The following is a 27,049-nucleotide window of genomic DNA, read 5'->3' as shown; positions in this document are numbered from 1 at the left end:
CCTAGGAAGGCCATTTTACGCAAACATGATTCTACTTACATAGCCAATATATATTTTAAAAAGCAGACAAATGGGCCCGTAAATACGTTAGATATAAGACTTTATTTTTTTTTTTTGTCGTGGTGGACCTTCCGATGGAAACACCCATATGGGAAAATCTTTAGGGACGGCGACATTTTGCGTACTGGCATATTATTGCCTCTACAAAGCAGCTGTACTGCTAAGTGCGGTTTCTATACCTTCGCTAATAATACTTATATGTGTAACTATCAGTAAATAGGTATTCATAACAAAACTAACAGTTTAAATTACTAATTTACTTGCTAAAATCGAGAAAATCAGGAAATTTCTAGTGCAACTCGCACAAGATCTACTTTTTATTAAGGTATAACTTCTTGAGCGGCCAGACCTAAAGTTTGGGATTCTCAAACTTTATTTGTAGGTTCTAAGGAATAAAATGAGAGGTATTAAACAAATGTGACAGTTACCAAATGCGGGAAAAAACGCTGCTCATAACTGTAACCGAATTTCCCGTATTTTATAAAAAGCCTGAATTTTCTTGTGGTAGTCGTTGAGCGTTACTTATTTTACATTTATGGGTATAAGATATTCTTCAATTCTTCAGAAGAAGAATCCTAGGCTAAAGGAAAATGTGCTACTTATCATTGTTGAAAAATCTGCTCGAGAAAACGCGTTATCAGAGCGTAACTTTTTACTTAATAATGGTTTTTTGTTGAGCACAACCAATCAAAGGTAAAAAAATTCATAAGCCCCGGTGTATTTTATATTTGTGTATTTGGGTCTGTGTAAAAAATGTCCATCTCTAAAAATTATTTTAATGGTCAGTACTGGATAATCCTTACTAATATAAATGCGAATGGTTTGTTTGTTACGCTTTCACGCTATAACTACTCAACCGTTCTCAATGAAATTTTGCATACTGGTGTCATTTATCCCGACTTAAATTACACTGGATCACCAATTTTTAGTTTGGTTTTTGTTCTCCAGACGCAACTAACCAATTGAAATGTAGAATTCCTCGGTGATTCTAAAAATCGAGTTAATTTTTTTTCATNATTTAAACCCACGAAAATAACAATCGAAACGTTCTCCGTCAACAAATTTGATNCATCTCTAAAAATTATTTTAATGGTCAGTACTGGATAATCCTTACTAATATAAATGCGAATGGTTTGTTTGTTACGCTTTCACGCTATAACTACTCAACCGTTCTCAATGAAATTTTGCATACTGGTGTCATTTATCCCGACTTAAATTACACTGGATCACCAATTTTTAGTTTGGTTTTTGTTCTCCAGACGCAACTAACCAATTGAAATGTAGAATTCCTCGGTGATTCTAAAAATCGAGTTAATTTTTTTTCATTGCATATGTTTTCGAGATATTTGCAATTTACCGTTATTCAGCTTAAAACAAAAATGGTTCCACTTAATCACGTATATCTTAGCAACAAATTTAACAATCTTAAAAGGAGAAACGTCACNGGAGAAAATTTCGATTCGAGTCGAAATGCAGAATAGGGCTGAATATCTTTCACAATAGAAGCGGAGCTTCCGCCCCTCTTCTCTGGAAAGACAGAAAGGAGAATTATACTTATTAAAGGTTATAATCCGTAAACGCCCAAGCAGAAAGAAGTTGTGCGCAAAAATACTGTGGTCAGTGAATTTNAGAAGAAAAATTAAAAAATAGAAGGTTCTGTGCCAAATTTTTGCATTTGTGCTAAAGCCTGTTCTGTTACAAAAAAAAATCAAGTTACTAATGAAGAAACTCGATGAATAGATAAGAAATAATGATTGGTCAAATGAAAATGCCCAAAGATTTTTTGTATGAAATATGAGCAGAAAAGCGTGTTACTTGGTGTACGTGGCGTATGAGTAAATTTCTTTCCTGCTCATTTTTCATACAAAAAATCTTTGCGTATTTTCATTTGACCACTTATTATTTATTTATCCATCGATTTTCTTCATTAGTAACTTGATTTTTTTTGTAACAGAACAGGCTTTATTTCAAATGCAAAAATTTGGCATAGAACCTGTTACTTTTTGAATTGCTCTTCTGTTAAAGTTTTTTTTTAATTTTTTCATTAAAAAAATAGAAAATGGAATGATTAAATATATTGTTAATTAAAAGCGAGCAGTTTTTCGGTTTATACATTCGTTCTAAATTAAAAATAAAATTGAAAAATTGCTAGTTCAGACACCCACATGATAGAAAAACTCCGCGGCATTGAAAATTATTACACATGTAAATTTGATATGGAAAGCATTCTGGAATCGAACGATCTGCACAACAGCGTTACTGATCCCGTGAAAGAAACTGAGGAAACAAATTGCGAAAAGCGCGAGCAAAAATTATTTTATCTGTCGACTAATATACGTTCACACCCCTATTGCGAGTGTCGACTGGCAGCAGAATAGAAATTTGTCGATTGAGTCGATCATCTTTTATTTTGCTATTGTGTAACTTGATCGATAAAAATTTATACTATTGTGAATGGTTGACCAAATTGTAAACAGCTGTTTGTTTGTTTACATTTGTTTCTTTAGTGTTTCATTTATATCATTTTTAAAACAATTGCTTTATTATAAAATTTAAAAAAATTGGTAAAATTGAAATATGGTTTAGTGATGAGGAAGATGATGTGGAAGGCAATAGATTAGTAGAGTTGGCTAAAGCAAGAAGGAAATTGCGAGATCCGTCGAATCCCTTGGAGTTGGAAGATGAAGTGTATGTACATACATATGGGAATTTTATGAATAGCAGTTGCGTTCCAGATGCTTCACGATTTGCATCTGTTTTCGCCATTAATAAACCTTATGGAAGGTGGCCCCGTGGAACAACTTTCTGTAAAAACCCGCAAATCGTGAAGCATCTGGAACGCAACTAGTTTAAGCAATTCGGTACAGTTAAGTTATTTGTACAATGATTTTGGGTATTTCGTGTCCAAACGCGTGACCCGATTTAAAAACTTTAACATACGCGTGTAGTGAAAGAATTAAACTTTAATTTAAAATAAAGATTTCAAATTTCCGAGTACTAGTATATTAATAAATTATGCAGTTTTTCGTAAATTTTGATGTTAGTTCTGCGCAAAAACACTGTGGATGGCGTATCCGGAGTTATATGCACAAGATATANTTATTATTAGGTTTGTTATTATCAAATTTATTGGACATTTCGATGGCTTTTACACAAATTTGTATATAATTTTTAGGTGAAGCAGGATATGCTTTACAGCCGTATATGCTTACTCCATTCCGGAACCCCGATGACGGAGTGCAAGGTATATTTAACAAAAGGCATGCAAAAGCTAGGAATATTGTGGAACGCACGATTGGGGTGTTGAAAAATCGGTTTAGGTGTTTGTTAGGTGCTCGTGCGCTGCACTATGAGCCAAAGAAGGCCACCCAAATAATAAACGTTTGTGTAGCACTGCACAATATATGCATTTTTTACAATGTAGTCTTCGAATGAAGAAATTTATGATAGCCAAGACCCAGAAAACTATGAAGATCAAGGTGACATCATTGTTCAAGCTGGCCATATAAATCAAGAAGCCGTAGAAATAAGAAATAACATTTTACAACATATGCGACTTCAGTCTTAAATCTTTTTTTTTATTGTTTGTACGTATTCATTGAAGCTCAGTTTTTTTAACTTTTATTAATTTGTTATAATTCAGGTAATTCAAGTTTAAATTAAAATTAATGTAACATAAAATGTTAAAAATTGAATATTGATAAATACCTACTACTTAAAGAATAATCGTAAACATTAACAAAAAATCTTCATTTTCAACTAAATTTGGCCATTGTTAAAAAAATAGCCTCATGTGTACAAATTAATAGGGTCGCGACATTTTGACAAGTTCTGACTATTTCTTTTGTTTGTTTAATATTAATTAACTTTTTATAAAAGTATAGTATATATGTAACAAAAACTATATAAATCCTAATATCAGACTTTGTGAAAAAATTATAATAACTGCAGTTTCAACGAAATTTCAAACTTTATCAGAAATAAAAATTGTATTTAAATTATTTTTTGTAGCAAATTAAATTTTAATACAATAACGTGCAAGTTAAAACTTAAAAATTGCCGTTTATTATACTAAACAAACAAACGAAATAGTCAAAACTTCTTATAACGTCGCGACCCTATTAATTCGTCCGACATCATACATATNGGAGCGACCGCAGACAAACCCATGCTGATGCGGATCAATTATTTCTTTTACAAAGAAATACAATTTATCTTTCACCACCTTTTCAAAAAGTTTTGAGCAGGTGGTGAGTTTAGAAATAGGGCTATAGTTTCGTACATCATTAGTATTACCAGATTTGAACATCGGTGAAACTGATGCAACTTTCCACCGATCAATAAAATCCCCTTTGGCAAGGGAAAGATTAAAAATATGCTTTAAAGGCACACTGAGAGAGGAACTGCACTTTTTTAGTAAAAATGGGGAAAAACATCCAAATCTGTTTTTGTTGAGGACTGTAAAGAAATGCTGTACATAATATCAAACTTAGATACCGACAATGTCCCAAGGTCAAGAGAACTTGGAGAACAACTGGTATTTGAGGCGCTTCCACAGTCATGGACAAAATTTGAGCTAAAAAAATCAGCAAATAAATTAGCGGTATCAGATAAACACTGAGAATGCTTATCACCAAAAGTCACACAAGTGGGAATGTTTGTGCAACCTTTTTTTGAACGTATGAAATTCCAGAAAGATTTCGGGTTGGATTTGAGTTCAACTTCATACCGAGCGATGTATTGATTGTATAACTGTTTATCAAGAGCATTAAACTCTCTTGAAAGTCGACTATACTCATCTTTAAAATTACAATTACCAGTGGATTTGTGCAGGTTAAAATATTTATTTCGCTTATTTTTAAGCCTTTTTAGGTTTCTTGTATACCAGGGGAGTTTGTGTATACGGGCGGGGCGTACAGGTACGATGTTGCAAACTACTTCTAAAACGTTAATAAGAAAAATATCAAAACATTCAGAGACTGATTTCGAGTTGAAGAGACTTTCCCAGTTTACATCCAAAAGCCTAGCATTCAAGTCTTCAAAGTTAACTCCTCCAAAGTCATAAGTGCGCGGTTCATTGAGAGAAACTGGGCTAAAATTTAGCACTTCTAGAGTTATTGAGAGAGGAACATGGTGCATGTCCGGGCTACAGAGTGGAAATTCACACTCATCTAAATTGAAACTTAGGTTCTCGTCAACAAAGACAAGATCTAAAATATTATTCAGTCTATTAGGCAGATAATTAATTTGGATAAGATTGACACTAAATAAGCTATCAAGAAAATTGATCTCATGAGAATAGTTAATATTAGTAGGAGTGAGTATATTTTTGTCTAAGAAGTTAGACCAAATAATTTTATTAAGGTTAAAATCACCAAGAATACAGAAATGGCTTTCTAAATTCCTTTCACAGATGTTAACAATATTATTTACATGTGAATTGTATAAAGATTCATCACTATTAGGTGGTATATATGAAACACAGAAAAATACTTTACCAAAATCGCCAAAAATGCAAACACATAATTGATCGAGTAAGGAATCACTATTATAAAGTTGAATCATAGAAGAACGCAAAGTGCGTCTTATCGCTATTAAAACACCACCACCTCTGAATAAACCCGTCTTATCGGAATCACGATCCTTACGATAAGTCTCAAACAAAAGTGGATCAAAAAATTCCCTATCAAAAAAATCATTATTAAGCCATGTTTCCACAAGTACAAAGACATCAAACTCACACCGTGTCGTTGCTAGAAAAATATCCTTACTTTTTGTACGCATGCCAGAGATATTTTGGAAATATATATTTAATTTATTCACCGCACCGGATGAAGAATAGTTATTTATCATTATCACCTTATCAGAATTAGTAGAATGACAGCTATTCTTTTTGTCGTAAACGAAATCTACTAACATTAATATACATATATCCGTCCTGTATTATAAATAAGTATATTATATATAGCATGTATTTTTGACCCATGATATGCTCACATATTAGTATAAGTCCAACACATAAATACATTCATATACATTCATACATACGTATTTTCATTTTGAAGGTAAAAGCTAAGTACTTTTAAGTACATATATATTTAAAGTAAATAATAAATAATATTTCACATTTTAAAAAATAAAATAGGAATTTCACAGCTCATTTCATTTTCAATTAAATTCAGTCATTGCAAAATACTTTTTAAAAACTATAGTAAGTATTACTTAAAAATTGAACCTAAACGTGGTTTTCTTTTTTAATTTAGTTGAAATGATAACATACCTTGTTGTGCAAAAGTATGCAACGAAATTGTACTTAATTTATTTTGTCATCTACTTTTACTGATTTATTTTTAATTATTTTTTATAAAACTAATGTTCATTTTATATCAGGCTGTTCTATATGATAAACTATACAAATCAAAGTTTGCAACTTTGTACAAAACTCATAACATTTAACAAATTTAAAAAAAGTTCATCAAAATTTCAAACCTTTTATCAACTATTTAGGTATTCAGTTTTGTAGCATATTTAATTTTATAATAATAAAGTGCAAGTTTGAAGTGTCTGAAATTTACCAACGCTAATTTTAAGTCACTTCAAAATTGCACTTTAATTATATTTAAGATTAAAATGCTTCAAAACTGAATACCCAAAAAGTTATTAAAAATTCTGGTAAAAATTTGAAAATTTTAATATTTTTTTATATCAAATGTTGTGAGGTTTGTACAAAGTTAGAAACTTTGATTTGTATAGTTTATGATATATGCAAAAACCTGATATAAAAAGAACTTAACTTTTATAAAAAAAATAATTTAAAATAAATCAGTAAAATTAGATGACAAAATAAATTAAGTAGAATTTTGTTGCACACTTTTGCAAAGGACTGTATGTTACCGTTTCAGTTAAATTTAAAATCACAAAGTTTGCCTTTAAGTCTTAAATGTATACTTACAAAATTAACGAGGAAACGTATTCTTTTTGCAGCTGCAATAGTTGAACTTTTAGTTTGAGTTTCTCAGTTCTATGTCTGTTTTATTTGCAACCTCTTCTTTAAGAAGCATTAGTTTTTGTTTTTTTAATTCTAGTTTCTCTTTCTCTATAGCCAGATTTTCTTTTTGAAGGTTGTATGACTTCCTTACAGAACTTTCTATGTACTTCAGGCTCTTTTTTATATTATTTGCACTTTCTTCCATTGCCTCAAAATGCTTCGCTTGGTTGTTTACTTGCGTTTCTAGTAATGCAATTCTCCTATCATTTGCAGTAGAATTGGCAACTTTTCTTCTTCTTGGAGTACGATGCACTTCAGAAATTTCGGTCTCCTGGGTTTCACGCATTTCACAATCTTCCCCAGATATTGTGATGTAATCACTACCACAAGCTACCTGCTCCTCTGGGATTTCCTCCGATTGAACAATTGCATTGTGTCCGATTTCTTGACCTGGTGGGTCCGAACAAATATCGTACCTTAAAAAACTTGCCACCCCTTCCTCCAGTGGCGTGAGAATGTGCAGACTGTTTGGGCCCCCACCAGTTGCACGAAATTCTGCCCTGTTTTCCGAAATTTTCTTTTCCGTCTTGCTCTTTAAATCTGTCCAAACCTACATCAAAATATACCGGATTATTTTATTAATTAAAGCTTAATAGATATGTATTTATTTCACCTTTAACCACTTTTCCCATGAACGTAGTGGTGGTCCCAAGCTGTTCAGCTCTACGGCTATGGCTTCCCATCTGGGCTTTCCCCGAGTCTTGCCGCAAATTCCTTTCGCCAAGTCCTGATTGTCCTGCATCAGCTGGACCAGCCGCCCAAATTGCTTCTTATTGCTAACCACTTTTGATCTACAATTCACACACATATGTAAGTAAATTTTTGTACAGCTTTTGATGCAAATAACTTACTTTTTATCCATTATTTATTTATTTATATCACGAAAATTTTGTTCACTCAAACTCTATCGACTCAAAAATAGCAGTAGAAGGATAAGCGATTAAAAACTATTCAGTCGCTCATTGAGCGACTAAGCGACACTCACAATAGCATCGATAATCGATAATCGCTTAATAGTCGTTTATCTACTGCCAGTCGACACTCGCAATAGGGGTGTCATATACAAAATCAGAAGACGACAGCTGATATCTGGAAAACACTTCAGCATTTATACGAAGACACCGGAGTCACACGAAAAATAAGTTTATTGCGAAAGCTGAGCACAGCGCGCCTCGAAAGTTGTGAATCAATGCCAAATTATGTAAATGAGCTCGTCAACACTGCAAATAAACTGCCTAGAATTGGTTTTGATATAAGCGACGAGTGGCTAGGAGCGATAATGTTGGCAGGTTTAAGTGACGATTTTTAGCCGTTTATAATGGGTATAGAAAGTAGCGAAACGAAAATAACAGGTGAAAACATTAAAAGTAACCCCTTAGATGGAGACTATGAAAAAATTCCAAATGGTGGAAGTGCCCGTTTAAATGTGAAGAAAAAATACCCAAAACTTAACAATTAAAAACTAAAATGCTATAATTGCGGGCGCAAATGCCATTTTAGTAGTGCTTGCAATGAGCATAAAAAGCCTTGACAAAAATCAAGCGACGATACCGTTGTGAAAGTGGCTTTTTGCGCTCACACATCGTCTAAAGCCATACTTTGACAGTGGAGCTTCAAAGCACATGACACCATATAAATATAATTTCAGCTGCTTGAACTTGTCGTAAATATGCGAAATAGTAACGGCAAATAATGAGAGAATAAGTGTTGAAGGTATCGGTAACATTAAGCTAAACGTTAAAATTAAGCACACTGAAATTGAAATGAAACAAGTGCTAGTCGTTCCTTAACTGACCTCTAACTTATTGTCAGTTTCGCGAATTCTTCAAAACGCGAACAAAGTTACCAAAGGGCAATGAAAAATATATGATGGAAATGGTGGTCTTGTGGCCGAAGTCAATGCCTCTGCAGGCGTTTACAAATTGAATGTTCAATCGCGTTCTTGTACGCTCGTCAATGCAGAAACGAGTATAATGATATGGCATCGTCGCCTCGGCCACTTAACCCTTTCCGTGTCGAAAAAATTTCACGTAAAAATCTAAAAGTTTTTATTTCACGAAAAGTCAACATCCTGAAGATAAGAAAAATATTTTTTTTTGTAGAAAGCTTATTGTTCAAAAGTTATAGCTTGCCGGATATATTTGACAGGGCACCACAAATTTGTAAAAATTGTTAAAACCATAAAAATAAACAATTAAAATACTAAGTTAAATTCAGTTGGTCTCAGCAAAATATAAACAAAAAAGATTGGTTTTGATTTTAAAAAGTATTCTGGTTATCACATTTATAAACTGTGAGTTTTCGAATTTCGAGTTTTACCTGTGGGGTAGTCACAGCACTAAAACTCGAAAAACACTATAAAAACTTATTTTGTTACAACTAATTTCTAGAATGCCACTAAAAAACTATCCAAAGAAAATAGGATAAATACAAAATGAAAAAGATGAAAGGAGAGTCAATCAGTCGCATTTCAGTAGCAGCCATATAATCAACGGAAAGCGTTAAACTATCCCCCCTATTATGAATTTTCATACGATAGACGATAAACGCTTGCAAGCGTGTCGTGATTTCTCGTATTATCGTTTTCATAAGCCCGATAGATGTATTGTTGTGAATGGCTGTGATTTTTGTTCACTTTTTATTGTGAACCAGCATAAATTAGCTACACTAACTATCGGAATTTATACGACAACATCGATTAGTAATAGAGAATAACAGAATGCAAGCGTTTATCGTGCATCGTACGAATTCATAATAGGTGGGTATAATGATTTATGCAAACTAAATAACAACAATAATATTGCAAATTACGAGTCCTGTTATAAAGGAAAATTGTCACGACTGTCATTTAAACATCCGGGGACGCGCGCTAGCGAATTATTGCAGCTTATCCACTCAGATTTACGAGGTTCATGGAGACATCATCAATACGATATTGGAAGTTAGCCATGCAGTTTGAGATGAACTCTCATGTGCAAAACAAAACCTGGACCATACGCAAACTGCCTGATAAGCATAGAGCAATTAAATCGAAGTAGTCAATTGATTCCAAACGCGATGAGAATAGCAACGTATTTCGCCAGAAAGCACGCCTTGTAGCAAAGGGCTATTCACAGCAGCCAGTAATAGATTACCATGGAACTTTTTCCCTCGTAGTCCCATACACATCAATACGTTTTTTAACGTTCAGTTAAGCTGTCGCTCAAAATTGACCAGTTAGATGCTGTAACTGCTTTTCTGTGAAGCGAATTGTTGGAAGATATACACCCGATGGTTGCGGTGAATTTCGATGTAAATGGTGTCAGTCGGTTCAATGCAAAACACGGAAAATCTCGTACTTGGCGTACTTGTACTGGCCGAGTACATGGTATTATCCTCGGCTGTACAAGAAGCAATCTGGATAAAACAACTTGGCCAACCAATCCAAATTACGTGCGATAACCAATCCGCTCTGGCTTTGGCAAGTACAGACTCGTTCCGTGCAAGGTCAAAGCATACCGACTCGCGCCACCATTTTATATGCGACCACATCAATGCCAAATGGTAGCTAATGTGTGTTTCTCTAAAGTGTGTTTATCTAGCATACTGTTGCATTGAGGACGCTTTTAAGAAAGCGTACTTTTGTGCCTTTAACCCTGGAAAGTCACGCTTGGTTTGCAACTAAAATTTTGCGTATGGTGCGATTTAAAATCACTGTTATGAAAAATTATACATACTCAATTCAACTAATTATACTTACATTATTTTTTTAGTGTGTTGCTTATTGGCCGTTGAGTATAATTTAATAATTATTTTTGCTCAAAAATAATTATTAAATTATTTTTTTATTATTTCTTTGATGTTTTCACATAGGCTGTAAGAAAAAAATCTCAAAATAAGCATGACCTTCCAGCGTTAAAGAATTGTTTATTAAGTTAAAGTTTTGTTAAGAAACAATAATAAAAACCAACAAAACTGAAAAATTTATAATTATATTTTTCAATCTCGGGGTGTAGCCATCTGAAAAGGTTATTAGCCTACTAGGAGCAATTATGTTCACATCGTTGTAATGTATGTGATCAACGTACTTTTTGATAAGGAAATCAATTGGAACAACTTAATAAATTTTAACAGCAAATAACTTAAAAATATATTTTTTATTTATCAATTTATAAGACGCCTCCCTAATCAACCGCAAAAAGTTATGGTGGTTTCGTTTCTACCAAGAAATGTTGCCTTTGATTCTAAATTAAAGGCAAAAGGTGTGAAAATTGTGGATTCCTTTCTTAAAATGTCACTCTTTTAAGGCAAAAAAAAAGCACATTATCTGCCCTGTGCAGTTTTGTCAGGGGAGATGGTTGCTTAAAACGACAATATTATGAAATGCGTGAGCTAGAGAAGGACAATAAGGCAAAAACAGGCCTTTTTTCAGGGTTGAGTGTAACATCAAACACATTTTGCACCGGGGAAGGGCAACATGTTATGGAAGAAACGAAATCTCCATTAGTTAATTCGACCTGATTCCCTTAAAACAAATGACCCTATTATGTATTAGAGAGCTGCAAAGTTTCCGACCAAACTGCACTTCACACATTCACTCGAAAAATAGGAACACATGCTTGCGGTACCCAAAATAGAGAACATCCCAAATGAGCGTACCTGAATGATGTTACTCGACAGTGCTCTCCTTCACCAGATACACTAGTCAGAAAAAGTTTGCGTACAGATAGAATGGGCATTAAACTATTTAAAAAACGGATTGAAAATGAAGTATTTGGAACATAAATTCAGGTTTTATTTACATGTTGAAATTCAGTTTCAATATAACTAAAGTTTTGAATCCTAAAATAAAAAAACAAAAACAAAATTAGTAAGAGTCCATGATTAGCAGAAAACACTCCAGAAAAAGTTTTCTTACAAAGTAATCAACAGTTTTTCTAATACCACAAAATTAAGGAAATCAGTTGTTAATAACTTGTCGGGTATCCTTTACGTTTCAAAACTTTTGTTAACCGCTTTGGCATTGATCGTTCCAGTTTTGCCGTCTCTTCTGAAGAAATTTTATTCCATTCTTCGAGAATGACCCTTTTCAAGTCGGGATGAAATGTTGTGTTCCCGAATCCTGCGCTCCAATAAATCCCACAAGAGCTCAATAGGATTGTGATCTGGAGATTGTGGTGGTGTACGCAATTGGCACATTATATAGCAGCCATAGCTTGATTATCTCAGCGGTGTGTTTCGGATCATTATCATGTTGAAAGTGAAACACGTTTTCCAAGCCAGGTTTTTGAGCACGTTGCTTTAAATTCGCCTTAAGAATATCAAGATACAATCTCTTATCCATTATTCCGTCAATAAATTCGAGGTTACCAACCACTGGCTATATACCCCCACACCATAACACCACCACCGCTGTGCTTCACTGTAGGTACATTCCCACGACAGCCGGTTCTACGTACCGGAATGGCTCGGGTTTTACCCGACCAAGGGCTGTTGTTTCGGCGATCTAACCCCGTTTAGGTCGGCGAAATAAATCAAACCGAGCCTTAACCGCCAAAATAACGTAAGCGACATTTTTTTCAAAATTTTCTTTTTGATGCAGAAATGCATCTAGATGCTCTAGGAATATTTCTGCATCAAAAAGAAAATTTTGAAAAAAGTGTCGCTTACGTTATTTTGGCGGTTAAGGCTCGAAACGTTGCTTGATTCTAGGGCTACATCTTCTCCGTACCCTTCTGCTCAGGGCTGGCATAGAGTCTAACCCAGGCCCAGTAATTTACACGTGCTGGGTATGCCAGAGACGACTGCAATAAACTCCACCTCGGTCAGGTGCAATGCCTGGACGGATGGAGTCACCTCCGTAACTGCTCGGGCCTACGTACGCACCGGCAATGGACCACGTCGTTCGTGGCCCCATGCTGTGCGAACCGGACCGCCTCCACGGCAAACCACCACCCGTCTGGGCAGCACACAATCAACACAAGCACACCCCAACACAATACAACAATAGACACACAAATAAACACAATAGCACCTACACACCGCCGCCTGCAACTGCTAGTCTCTCCGACAATCTGCTCTGTTTGTCAGGCCAGAATATACCGTAACGTGACATCAGTCCAGTGCAACTCCTGCCTCGGCTGGTGCCACTTTAGGGCGTGCTCAGGACTCCGCAACACGCGAGATTGGACGAGTGACTATATGGGCCTCTGCTGTGCTGCCCCGTCGCAACCCTTCCATGCGACGCCGCCAACCACTACCACAAGGCAGCACCCCCTTTTGCAGCACGTACAGCAGGGGGCCGGCAGGCAACACAACTCTTTAACACCACACATCACAATCGGTCTCCCAAGGCACACAAAGGTGCTACAATTTAACTGTAACGGACTTAAGAGCAAGATCGAGGAGATAACTGTCTTTATGGGAAGGCATGGAATATTAATAGCTGCGGTCCCAGAGATGAAGCTGCACGACAATTCAACCCTGATGAATTGCGCCGGATACAACGTGCACCGTCGAGATCGCGAGCGAGATAATGGTGGAGGTTTAGCGTTCATCACGCACCACACCGTGCAGTATCGTCTCATTGAAGCAGACATCGACCGCAGGGATACCATCCTAGAATGTCAGGGTATTGCTATCCGGTCAGGCGATGTTGAGCTCGAAATATTTAACGTATACATACCCCCTATCACCAGCTGCCCGGCAGGATATCACCTTGAAATAGGTGCGCTCCTCAGAGGTGAAAACCGCATGGTAGTTGGTGACTTTAACGCGCACCACGATCTTTGGCACTCAAGCCTGCCAAATGATCGTTGGGGAATACATCTGGCTGAGCAGATAGACGATTCGACATTCTGCACAATGAACGACGACGCACCCACCAGGATTATGGGCAGCTGCTGCAGCTCGCCAGATCTAACAATTGTCAGCGCTGGTCTGATAAACAGCGTATCATGGCGACCTATGCTGACCCTAGCATCAGACCATCTGCCCATAGTCATCTCGATTGATAAACCTGCCGACTTTGCTTCCGTGGATCACCGGAATTATGTTAACTTTTCCAAAGCTGACTGGCAAGGCTTCACGGATGTTACTGAGGGCGCCTTCACTGCACTACCCATACCAACCGACGTTCATGTAGGTGAACGTAAGTTCCGCAGGGTTGTCACCGCTGCTGCAGCTCACTTCATCCCAGCAGGATGTATTAAGGATCCAAGTCCGAACTTTCCTGCTGAAGCGGCTGTTCTAGCCGATGAGCGCGACAACCTTCGTCAGGCCGATCCCGGAAATACCCGTATCAGGGATCTCAATTCGGAGATTCGGCAACTTGTGAACGTACATAAGCGGAAGAAATGGGAAGAGCATCTGAAGACCTGCAACTTCGCCTCTGGTGTGAGCAAGCTTTGGTCAACCGTGAGGTCGTTGTCCAACCCGACGAAGCGCGACGACAGAGTCGAGATAGACTTTGGTGACCACGCTTCGTCGGACCCGGAGAGATGCGCGAGCTATTTTAGCCGGCAGTTCATTCTGCATCCTCCGGTGGATGAAGCCAAACGTCGAGTGACCAGAAGGCAGCACAAAATGCCAAAACCCAGTGCGCATCTTGTTTTCACCAACGGTGAGGTAAGGGTAGCCATCGGGAAGGCGAAAGCCTCCAAAGCCATTGGACCCGACGGAATATGCATGTTGATGCTGAAAAATTTGGGTCCTGCGGGAGTAGCATACCTAACGGAGGTTCTCAGCCTGTCTATGGCCACTCTCGTCATTCCAGACATCTGGAAAATGGGGAGAGTGGTCCCACTGCTCAAACCGGGGAAACCAGCCAACAAAGGAGAGTCTTATCGCCCGATAACTCTCCTTTCCCCGGTAGCGAAGACACTCGAGGCCCTGCTGCTCCCGTACTTCACGAACCACCTGACCCCAGCGAAGCATCAACATGGGTTCCGTAAAGTGCATAGTACAACAACAGCACTTAACGCCATAAACACTCAGATAACTCGTGGCCTAAACCGAAACCGCCCCTGTGAGAGAACTATTCTAGTAGCGTTGGACCTGTCCAAGGCGTTCGACACTGTCAGTCATTCAACGCTACTAGAAGATATAGAGGCCTCCTCACTCCCACAGGGACTCAAACGGTGGTCGGCGAATTACCTGAGTGGTCGACACTCGTCAGTAATCTTCAGAGACAAAACTAGCAAGCCACGTAAAATTAAACAGGGGGTACCACAGGGTGGTGTCCTGTCCCCGCTACTGTTTAATTATTACATCACAAGGCTACCTCAACCACCAGAGGGTGTTAATATTGTTTGATATGCTGACGATTGTTCGATCATGGCGTCTGGGAATGGAATTGATGACTTGTGCTCGAAAGTAATCGGTTATCTCGCCGAACTTTATCGCTTCTTCACAGCAAGGAGCCTTGCCCTATCCCCTGCGAAATCCTCGGCACCCTTTTCACCACCTGGACGAAGGAGGTCAGACTGCAACTGGGTATTCACGTCGATGGCGTAACAATACCGACGGTGAATAACCCGAAAATCCTCGGAGTTACCTTCGACAGTCTGCTCTCCTTCTCGGCGCATACAACCGCAATTGTCAAGAAAGTACAGAGCCGCAACAATGTCCTCAAGTCGCTGGCCGGCAGCACTTGGGGCAAAGATAAAGAAACGTTGTTGGCAACATACAAGGCAATTGGCCGGCCGGTTCTAAACTATGCAGCGCCCGTATGATCACCGGGGACTAGCAGGACGCAGTGGATGCTACAGACCTGCCAAAACACGGCATTACGAACAGCGACAGGATGCCTCCTGATGGCGCCCCAACACAACCCACATGACGAGGCCCAGATGCTCCCAGTAAAGGAGCATAACATAATGCTTTTCAAGCAGTTCCTTGCTGGGAGCCACAGAGGTGGCCATCCCAGCGGAGGGCTGCTCGCGGAAGAGCCCTCGCCAAGGCACGTCAGGAGGCATCTTTACGAACTGACGGACGAAGTCCAGAGGTTTATCAAACAACCTCTGGACCCGTTAACCTACCGACAGGCCCTGAACGGTATTCACAGGGACTCCCGCCCTGTGAATGCCGTCCTAGGCACACAACCACCGGACGTAGACGGGACAGAACTTTGTCTGCCTCGGGAGACCCGCACTACAATAGCCCAACTTCGCTCTGGCTATTGCAGCAGGCTAAACTCATACTTAAGCAGAATCAACGAGGATGTGCCCAACCAATGCCCGGCATGTGGAGAGTCGCCACATGACTCACGGCACCTCTTCGCATGCTCTGAGAACCCCACTCAGCTGACGCCCCTGCCCCTATGGACAGCTCCTCTGGAAGTCGCACACTTCCTGGGCCTGCCCCTAGCTGAAACTGACGACAACGTTGACGGATGAACCGACCCGAACGAGGCTTAATAGCCGCTATAACAACAACAACTGTAGGTACAAAGTTTTCCTTATTTAAGCCTGTATCTTGTTTTCTCCAAACCAATTTACGTAATTTTATCCCAAATATGCAAAATTTGCTTTCGTCAGAAAATATAACCTTTCCCCAAAACTCTGGTGGCTTATAAATGTGCTCATTGGCAAAGACAATTCGCTTTTGCCAATTTACAACGATATGTAAGGCTTCTTTCCTGCAACTCGACTAGGATATCCGCTTTTTTTGAGAATTTTGCATACAGTATCACTGCAAATAGACTTATTAAACCTTTCTTGAACATCTTTTGCCACTTGGGAAGATTTGAGTCGAGGATTTTGCTCAACTTCTTTAATAATGAACCGCTTTCCTCGGTCACTCAGCTTAGAGGGGCGTCCAGAACGATGCTTAGCAACAGTAGAACCTCTTGATTTATAATTGGAAATCACTCTTGGAAATAGCAGTGAGTTCTACCTACAGTTTTCCCAATTTCACGCAACGTTTTGCCTTCTTTCCAAAGCTTAACGATTATGTCCCTTTCACCGGAACTAGTTACTTTCCTTTTACCAGCCATTTATCCAAAACGTCGAATTTTTTGCTGAATTTTCGTAAGAACACTAACGCTACGGTTAACTAAACACTTTTTGCACTGTTACGCTTGAATTAGTAATGTGGGAGTCCCCTTTTAGGATTTTGTACGCAAACTTTTTCTGTTCCAGGGAAGACCAATTTTGAAAGATTAATCGATAGCATTGATGTTGCCACATGATTTTTAAATGATAAAGGGTTTACTAAAGCTCTTGAATATTGCGTTTAAGATTCTAAATAAAAAAATATAATGGATAAATTTTAATATGAACAATGGACATTATGAAGGCATAGGCTGAATGTGTACGCAAACTATTTCTGACTAGTGTACGTGTTCCGCTATGCTCACATACTTAAGTATCAAGCAAACTGAACGTAGTAGTCAAACTGCACGGATGTTTTATGTTCTCTTGATAGGTTTGGATTCTACTTTTAATACGCGTAAAAATTTTTGTTTGAATGTTATAACATTTGCATTCGTTCGATTTTCAAAAATGAGGTGTGATATCAAAGGGATTCACCCGTAGATGTGCCCTAAGGTTATTTTTTTTTAAAGCGTTGCCACCTGTTAAAAACTTTAATTAAATTATTTAATAAGTTAAATCAGTGACTAAAATATAGGTATTAACAGAAATTGGTTTGAAAAGGCTATATTTCTAATAAATATGCAGGAGGGTTGCTACCCGTTTAAAAAGTCAAATTCAACTAAAATTAAGGGAGGTAGGTAGATGAAACGCATACATATCGTCGCTTAAGATACAAAACCGCGTATTGTCGTTCTGCAAAACCGCGTAACTGACATTTTTTGCCTGAAATATACTAGCCAGAAATGCGATTGCTTTATAAAAGAGAGAACCATTTTGAAATATGAGTGTTTTTGATCTTTACAAAATAATTTATGCAACCTCACATACGCGGTTTTGCAATATGTTGATACGCGGTTTTGTACTTTAAATCTTTACTCTCTCTCTTACTTTTTATATCAAAATATGGGTGTTCGACGAAAGAGATTTAAGAAAGTTTCAGTTTTAAAAGGGTTGCCACTTGTTTGAAAAGTCGAATTTTGTTATAAGTTATATATCATATTAAAATGTGGGTGTCAAACAAAAGAGTCTTAAGAAACCTTAAGTTTGAAAATATTTTTGATTGCCACCTATCAGATGTCTACCTAAATATGTATATAATAAGCGTGGGCCGAGAATCCGCTTTTTTTAAATTTGTAAATTAATTTTTAATAATAAAAATATGGTTCATTATGCTCTAAAAAAATCCGCGTGAAAGATTAAAATTTTTGGTCAATATCTTAGGCATGCCCACGTCCATCAAAGTTCCATGTGCTCAAAAAATTAATAAGTAAATTAAATAATACATTTTTTTTAAATTGCAATTATTTTCGAAAGTATTAGTCCTACACAATTTGGTATATAGACGTTTTTCGTTGAGAATCGAAGTAAGATAAGAAAAAATTTTTAGCACTTGAACTTTGATTGCAGATATTGACCAAAAATTTTAATCTTTCACACGGATTTTTTTAGAACATAATGAACCATATTTTTGCTATTAGCAATCAAGATTCTAAAAAAGCGCATTTTCGGCTCACGCTAGGATTTTATTTGTGAAGGAGATCAGATCTGCACCGGTCTTTCGAATTTAAAAAATAGATGTCGTTTAAAAGACCTTGATCTGTAGATGTGCTATAAGGTTTAATTTTTTGAAGTAAGAACTTTTTTTAGAGGTGCAGGGTGAATTGATGCAAAAACAAGTTTCCCAATTTTTGAAAATGTTTCCTATTATGTGCAATTTCTAAGGCAGCAATTTTGCCGTTTTAGCGCCATATGGGTTCACTAGTGTAATTTGCTGTTTCAGGCAAATTGATTAACTGAATATTTTTATAGATGTTGTTTATGTCAAGCGAAAAAACATAAAGAGGGGGATTGAAAGTTTTTTGTTTTTAATTTTTTCTTGAAATTACTATTTAGAATAAAAAAGAATAGGTATGTACATTGTACATACATATATGTATAAAATTTACAAATAGGTATGCCGGACCTGGACTGGGCTCGGACTAGCTCGAAATTAACCTGGAATAGGTTCCAATTTGCCACGAACTAGTCCAAAAGGGCCTGAACTAAATTTCGAACTCAGCCCGAACTAGTTCATAACCGAACAAGGTACCAAACATATTTAAAAATTTGTTATTACTAAAGCATTATTAAATACCTTTCGCTTGAAACCCCTAATGTAATTTTAGTTAACTTGCGTATGTATTTAAATAACTTTAATTTGAAGAAAGTTGACAACCCTGTTGATAAATTTGAGCGGGTCAAAGCTTACACAAGAAGCGTTCATTTTATAGTCATGATAGGATAGTTCACTAAAATTATATGTATATTTAAATTAACTTTTTAGATAGGTAGCAGCCCTTTTCAAAAATTTTATGGGAGTAAAATATACACACACATCCCTCATTTGATTCCCACAATGGAATATTTTACTGAAATTACAAATGAGTTTACCTATATGTATATACATATATATTTAATTTAATCTTTAGATAGGTGGCAACCCTATTGATAATCTTGACTGGACCAAAGCTTACAAAAATAGTCCTCATATTATACTCATCATAAAATGATTCACTGAAACTACATATATATTTAAATTAACTTTTAACCCTTCGTCTGACGCATGAGCCCAGCCAGGCCTTTTCCATTTTCAAATTACAAAAAAGGGCACTTTAAATATAGGTAGAGGCTTGAAATTTCAGGTAGCTTACTAAATTTTAGTGAATTACCAATCTTTAAAAAAATCATGCTGGTCACATATATAAAAAGCTAGATATATAGACATATTGATTAATACAACACATTCATAACACATAGATCTGGCTGGACCCACATATATTCTAGGTAATTTTTACCTAAAATGAAGGAATGCAACCGTTTTTCAAAGTTTTCTTTTGAATTTTTGTATTATCATGGCAAGAGATGGTTTGAATTTTCACCTAAAAATGAAGGAATGCAACCGTTTTTCAAAGTTTTCTTTTGAATTTTTGTATTATCATGGCAAGAGATGGTTTGAATTTTCACCTAAAAATGAAGGAATGCAACCGTTTTTCAAAGCTTTCTTATGAATTTTTTGAATTATCATGGCAGGAGATGATTTGCATTTTTACCTAAAATGAAGGAATGCAACCGGAATTATTCGGGAAACAAATAAATGTGAGTACAAAAATAAATATTTTCTCTTTCGTAAACTTTTCTATAAAAATCTTTATTAACCTGAATCCTTGTGGATAATCCATTGCTTTTAATAGCGATTTTCATACGTCTGGACATGCTCTAAACTGACTTTTCTATGATTTCGCTTGGAATATTACCTCGTTATAATTTTACTCGCTCCAAAGCTCTTCCATGTTACTCGGAGTTCGCTTGCGCTATGCTAATCCTCTCTTGATCACAGCGCTCAATTTTTCGATGGCGTTGAGGTCTGGACTTGTGTTGGCCACGGCGTTACGTGAAAATTTTGCTCAAGCAGCCGGCGGTGTCGAATATTTTCAGAATCCTTTGGATCTCCGTCCTGCTGGCAAACAACTTCTTCCTCAGGGTCTGCGCTTTTGTCTACAAAGTCCGGCAAATTTGTTTGGAGGATATGGAGATAGACTTCCTTGTTCATTATTCCTTCTATATGAACCAATGGCACCAAATGCCAGCAAGTAAAACATCCCAAGCAACTGAAATTTTTTAAAAGTCACGAGAACTGGAGCTTTTCGACTGAAAAGGGGTAATATGGTCCCATGAATGAAAATTAATTGATTCCAAAGCGATAAAAAAGAATAGTTTTGGGAAAGAGCTCATCAACATCTTCAAAAACAACATGCCAAGAAAAAGTCTCACATGGTGGCCAGCACAAATCGCAGACCTCACAGATAACGAAAAATTGAGCGCTGTGGTCAAGAGAGGATTAGCATAGCACAAGCGAGCTCCAGTAACATGGAAGAGCTTTGGAGGCGAGTAAAATTATAATGAGGTAATATTCCAAGCGAAATCACAGAAAACTCATTAGAGAGCATTCCCAGACGTATGAAAATCGCTATTAAAGGCAAGGAAGTCTCCACAATCTTCTTGATATTTACGTCCTAAAATCTCAAAACAGAAAAGTTCAAAACTGAGTGAATAGAGTTGCCTTGCGTTTTTGCCGTGAATCGCTTGTTAGGTTTCCCGTACACCAGGCTTTATTCCTTAGATAGTAAGGACAAATTGCTGAAAATTACAAAGCGATCCGCTTATTGTTAAACTAGCCGGCCACGCGCTGAATGTATACACATGCGTTTATTATATGCATAAAAAATCTTGTCTATATCCGTTCCGTAGAGTGGTCAAAATATCTCGCCTTTTCTTTATACTATGTATAGAAGATAGTACTTTTAAATAGGTGGCAAGCCTACTCAAGAAACTTAAAGTCTTTGTACATGGGAAGGCCATGCACTTTAATTTGGTTTTTTTTTCATCCAACGAACGGTGAAAATCTTACAGTCTTTAAACAGGTGGCAGCCGTAATAAGAAAAATAATGCATTATAACACATAACACTGACGCCTACGCTTATTTATTTATTTATTTAGTCTATGAAACAATATTTCTTACAGACTAGTAGATAAATGGTTTTGCTAATGCTAGTACAATATTAACATTACAAAGTATTGTGAAGGAGATTTAAAAAAGCTTGTTTTGTCATAAAGAAATCAATTATGATTCTTTCCGATAATATATTAAGTTCTCGCATAGATCTCGCCAAGGGAGCATTACTGGAAAATCTTGTCTTGACTTTTGCCAAGTAAAATGGATAAGAGACTCGAAGATTGCACCTGGGTACATTGAAGCTTATCAGTTCCAAGAGATAGGGGCAATCGACGACACCTTGAATAACATTAAATATAAAGGTTAAAGAAAGGATAGATGTCCGGCTTTCTAAAGATTGTAAGTTTATCAGCTTGAGACGCGAAGCGTACGAAGGAACAGGACTTTCAAATTTCAGTGACCGAAGAGCATACTTAAGAAAAACTTTTTGTATACGTTCCAGTCTTTTTATAAAAATGTGGCTATGTGGTCTCCAAACGGATACGGCATATTCGAGATGAGAACGCACTAAACTTATAAATAATGCTTTGAAAGTATATGGGTCAGAGAAATTAGTGCTATTATGACGTACAAAACCAAGTACTGAGTATGCTTTCGCAATTACATAGTTAACATGGTTGTTAAATGAAAGTTTCGGGTCAAATATAACCCCTAGATCTTTAATTTCGCCGACATTATTGAGAATATGATTCGATATGCAATAAGACGTATTGCGAACATTCAAAATCTTCGCAAACGTCATCTTAAAGCATTTATTTATGTTTAAAGATAAACGAGATTTCAGGCACCAGCGATGGAGAGCGTCAATATCGCATTGGAGCCTTACCTCGTCAAATGAATCTTTAATTATAGTGTATACCTTAAGATCATCTGCATAGAGTAAAAAATTTGCGAATGAGAAACAGCTACTAATGTCATTTATAAAAAGGACGAAGAGTAGAGGACCCAAGACACTTCCTTGCGGCACCCCAGAGGAAGCCACAAAAGAGTCAGAAGACACACCATCTATGGTTACAACACAGGGTCTGTTGGATAAGTAGGATCTTATCCATTCCAAGAAGCATGAATGAAAACCTAGGCAGGCAAGTTTTTCGACTAGTATACTATGAGGGACTCTATGAAAGGCTTTCGAGAAGTCCGTATATATACAGTCCACCTGTAATCCAAAAGAAAACGCCTTTACGCAGTAGTCGGTGAAAACTGCTAAGTTTGAAACTGTAGACCGCCCAGAAACAAAGCCATGCTGGTTATGACAAATAAAAGATTTAGTAGCAAAGTACAGTTTATCTTTAACTACACACTCGAACAGTTTAGAAATAGTGGAGAGTTTAGAGATGGGCCTATAGTTCCTAACATCGTTTTTCTTACCACCTTTTAGAATAGGGGTTATGGAAGTAACTTTCCATTCATCAATAAATATACCTGAAGCAAGAGACTTATTAAAAATGATTTTTAGTGGTTGAATTAGGGCAGAACATTTTTTCAATAGCAGGGCAGACAGACCATCAATATCAGTTTGAAAGAGGGTTTAAGGGAAGCTACCCCCTTTGTAATATCTTCAGTTGATAATATCAGGGAGCCAAAATTAAGGCTCGAATTGATATCAGAAGAAATGTTAGCTGTGGTGCTACTATCAGCAGAAACAAAATTCGACCTAAAAAAGTCGGCGAACAGATTAACCACATCTTCTGGAGACTCAGCAAAATTATCGTCCAGGAAAACTGAAGATGGGATATTTGAACATGACCTCTTGGATTTGATATAAGTCCAAAAACATTTCGGGTTAGATTTAATGGTCACCTCAGCAGATCGAATGTAATTTTTGTGGAGGTATTTGTCTAAGCGACTAAATTCTTTTGAATATTGTTGGTATTTAAGAAACAAGTTATGGTTTCTGGTTAACTGAAATCTTTTATAATATTTGTTTCTTAAGTTTTTAAGCTTTTTTAAATCTTTCGTGTACCAGGGTACTTTATATGATAATTTTTTCTTGACAGGTATATTTTCCAGGCAGAATTCATACATAGCCCTTTTAAAAGTTGAAAAACAGTTAGCAGTACTTAAATCTGATATAAGGGCATCCCAATCGATATTAAGCAGCAGATTATTCAAGTTGGAAAAATCGCAGGTAGCAAATTTGAATGCGATTTTATCCATAGAGGTTGTACAAGTAGAAGAATATTCGTAAAAATCCAGGCTTATAACTAAGGAAACATGATGCTTATCACATGGAGTTATTGGGGATATACATTCATAAACACTATAATTAATATTATCGCTTACAAATATGAGATCTAGGATCCTATTTAGAGTATTAACAAATTTATTGATTTGCTTAAGGTTAAGGCTGAGAATACAGTCAATAAAATAAGACTCATGGGCAGCACTTACATTGGATGGAGTGAGAACCGAATTAGAAAGAGTGTCAGTCCATTGGACAAAAGAGTTCCGCAGCATTGATGCCGGTATGTTTAGATACATACTTAGTAATATCTTCCTCAGTAACAGATGGCAAAAAAGATGACAGATGAAACCAAGAGTTAGGTATAGCAACGTTGAGATCGGTGTTAGTATTAGAACCAAATATGACAGCTGACTTCTTATGTTTACGCCTTCCCACTTCAATCACTCAGCATTATTCGCATCGATAATGGTATTCGCAGCTGCATTAGCTAATATATTTTTAGCGGCCACACCAGCAACAGCTGAGGTCTCAGCAGAGTCACCATCAACAAAGGCATCAACATTTGGCAGATTGGAAAGAGAGATATCCACACCTATTTGATTGCGAATGGCACCGGTAAGCGAATTCGGTGATAACATTTCAGCATTAGTCCCATGCACAATGGCTACGTCGGCAGAGATGCCAGCATCGGCAGAAGGTTGGTGCGAGTTCTCAGCGTCAGTAACAAAAAGCTGAGGAGCATGCAAACTCTTGGCACTTTGCTGCGTTTGCTTAGAATGATTACGCTGGCATTTTTTGAGACTGTTCGATGAATTAGAGTTGGTAGTAGATGTTGTTTTCGTAGCTGTATTATTGAGAACAGCGCCAGCTAATGCAGCAGCACCACTGAGCGACGTAGGAGCATTAGAAGAACTAAATGGCTTCGTCTTATTCGCTGGTTTAGTGGTAGCAGTTTCTGTGTTCGAAACAGCGGAGACCGGTGACGAAACAGCAGGTGAGGAAGAATGCGAAACTGCAGGCAGAGCGCAAGCAATACGAAGAGTTTTTATTTCCGATGTAAGTAACGATATGCTAGCATCTCTATTGTTGAGTTTAGCCTGCAGTGAAAGAGTTTGTGCATGCAGGGCATCGAACTTTTGCATTAGCTGCTTATTATCAACGTGCAAAGCATCAACCAATGATAACACACGGGCATTCTCACTTCTAAGGGAGGCAATTTCTTTAAACACTGTAAGCAAGGTAATTTGCTGCTTGTTATTGAGATCGTTTGAGCTTCCGAATGATTTTTGAGAGTCAGACCAGGCTGAGTTAATAACGTTCTCAGCCGAGGCTGCGGATGGTGGAGGCGAGCAATTAGATTTACGGCGCTCATCCAGGCAAAGTTTGCAAAAGAACGGCTTGTCAGCCGAAAGTAGAAAGTCAAGATCAACCGGCATAACACCAACACAGTCTAAATGAAAAAACGCCTTGCAATTCGCACATAGCACCTTTGGTTGGCTTCGATCAACCTTTTGACCGCACAAGCAAGGCATATTAATTTTTAGAATTTAAACAATGAACAATTTTATTGCGAATAAATCACTATGTTAGGAGTCACTGTCTCAATGTAAGCACCATACCAGCACCGATAGATAAAAGTTACTTGGATTATTAGTAAATTAGCGCACAAAGCGGAGCGATGAGAAAACACGTCCGAACTGTGACACGTTTTCCAAGAGAATTGAATATAGTAATTTTATTAACAGGTGGCAACCTTATTAAAATTCTAAATTAAAAAGGTCACTCTCCTATCGATACAGAATATATTAGAGAAAATCTCGTCAAAATCCGTTCAGTAGTTTTCGAGATTACTGCGTACAAAGAATCTCGACTTTCCTTTATACTATGCATAGAAATGTTATGTTACTGTAGTAACAAAATGTCGAACAGGCACTCGGTTGTTGTTGTTGTAGCGGCTACAACAACCCCGCCCAGGACGGTTGGTATCTCAGTCGTTGTCGTCAAGTTCCACTAATGGCAGCCCTAGGAAGCGTGCAGCTTCTGTAGGGTTGGTCCACAGGGACAAGGCCGTTAGGGTTGTCGGGTTTTCCAGGCATGCGAAGAGATGTTTCGAGTCATGTGGGGTCTCTCCGCATGCCGGACACTCATTTGGCTTATCCTCATTCAGTCTACTCAGGTAGGAGTTTAACCTGCTGCAGTAGCCGGAGCGAAGTTGTGCTTGTGTCTCCCGAGGCAGTTGAAGCTCCGTCTCGTCTGTGTACGGGGGCGGTATGCCTAGAACGGCATTCACAGGTCTAGAGTCTACATAACTCGAGACTGACTCCCTGTGAATGCCGTTCAGGGCCAGTCGGTAAGCTGACGGGTCCAGAGGTTGCTTGATGAACCTCTGGACTTCGTCCGTTAGTTCATATAGATGCCTCCTGATGTGCCTAGGCGAGGGCTCCTCTGCAAGCAGCTGTCTGTTAGGGTGGCCACTTCTGTGGCTCCCGATCAGGAACTGCTTGCAGAGCATTATGTTGTGCTCCTTTACGGGGAGCATTTGCGCCTCGCCGTGGAGATGGTGTTCGGGCGACATCAGGAGGCATCCTGTCGCTGTCCTGAGTGCGGTGTTCTGTACAGTCTGTAGCTTCGTCCACTGCGTCCTACTAGTCCCCGGCGACCACACTGGCGCTGCGTAGTTCAAAACCGGCCGGCCTATTGCCTTGTATGTTGCCAGCAACGGTTCTTTGTCTTTGCCCCAAGTACTGCCGGCTAGCGACTTGAGGACCTTGTTGCGGCTCTGTACTTTATTGACAATAGCGGTTGCGTGCGCAGAGGAGGAGAGCAGGCTGTCGAATGTTACTCCGAGTATTTTGGGGTTATTCACCGTCGGAATTGGTGTGTCATCGACGCGAACTCCCAGCGGTAGCCTGACCTCCTTCGTCCAGGTTGTGATCAGTGTCGCAGAGGATGTCGTAGGGGAGAGGGCTAGACACTTTGCAGTGAAGAAGCGAGAAAGTTCGGATAGATAGCCGTTTACTTTCGAACACAGGTCATCAATTCCATTCCCAGTCGCCATGATCGAGCAATCGTCGGCGTAAGAGACAATCGAGACTCCCTCTGGTGGTTGAGGGAGCTTTGAAATGTAAAA

The sequence above is a fragment of the Rhagoletis zephyria genome, unplaced genomic scaffold, assembly GCF_001687245.7.
Source record: "Rhagoletis zephyria isolate East Lansing unplaced genomic scaffold, Rhagoletis_zephyria_1.1 Rzeph_scaffold_00598, whole genome shotgun sequence".
NCBI classification, from domain to species: Eukaryota; Metazoa; Arthropoda; class Insecta; order Diptera; family Tephritidae; genus Rhagoletis; species Rhagoletis zephyria.
Note: the sequence above shows the minus strand (reverse complement) of the source record.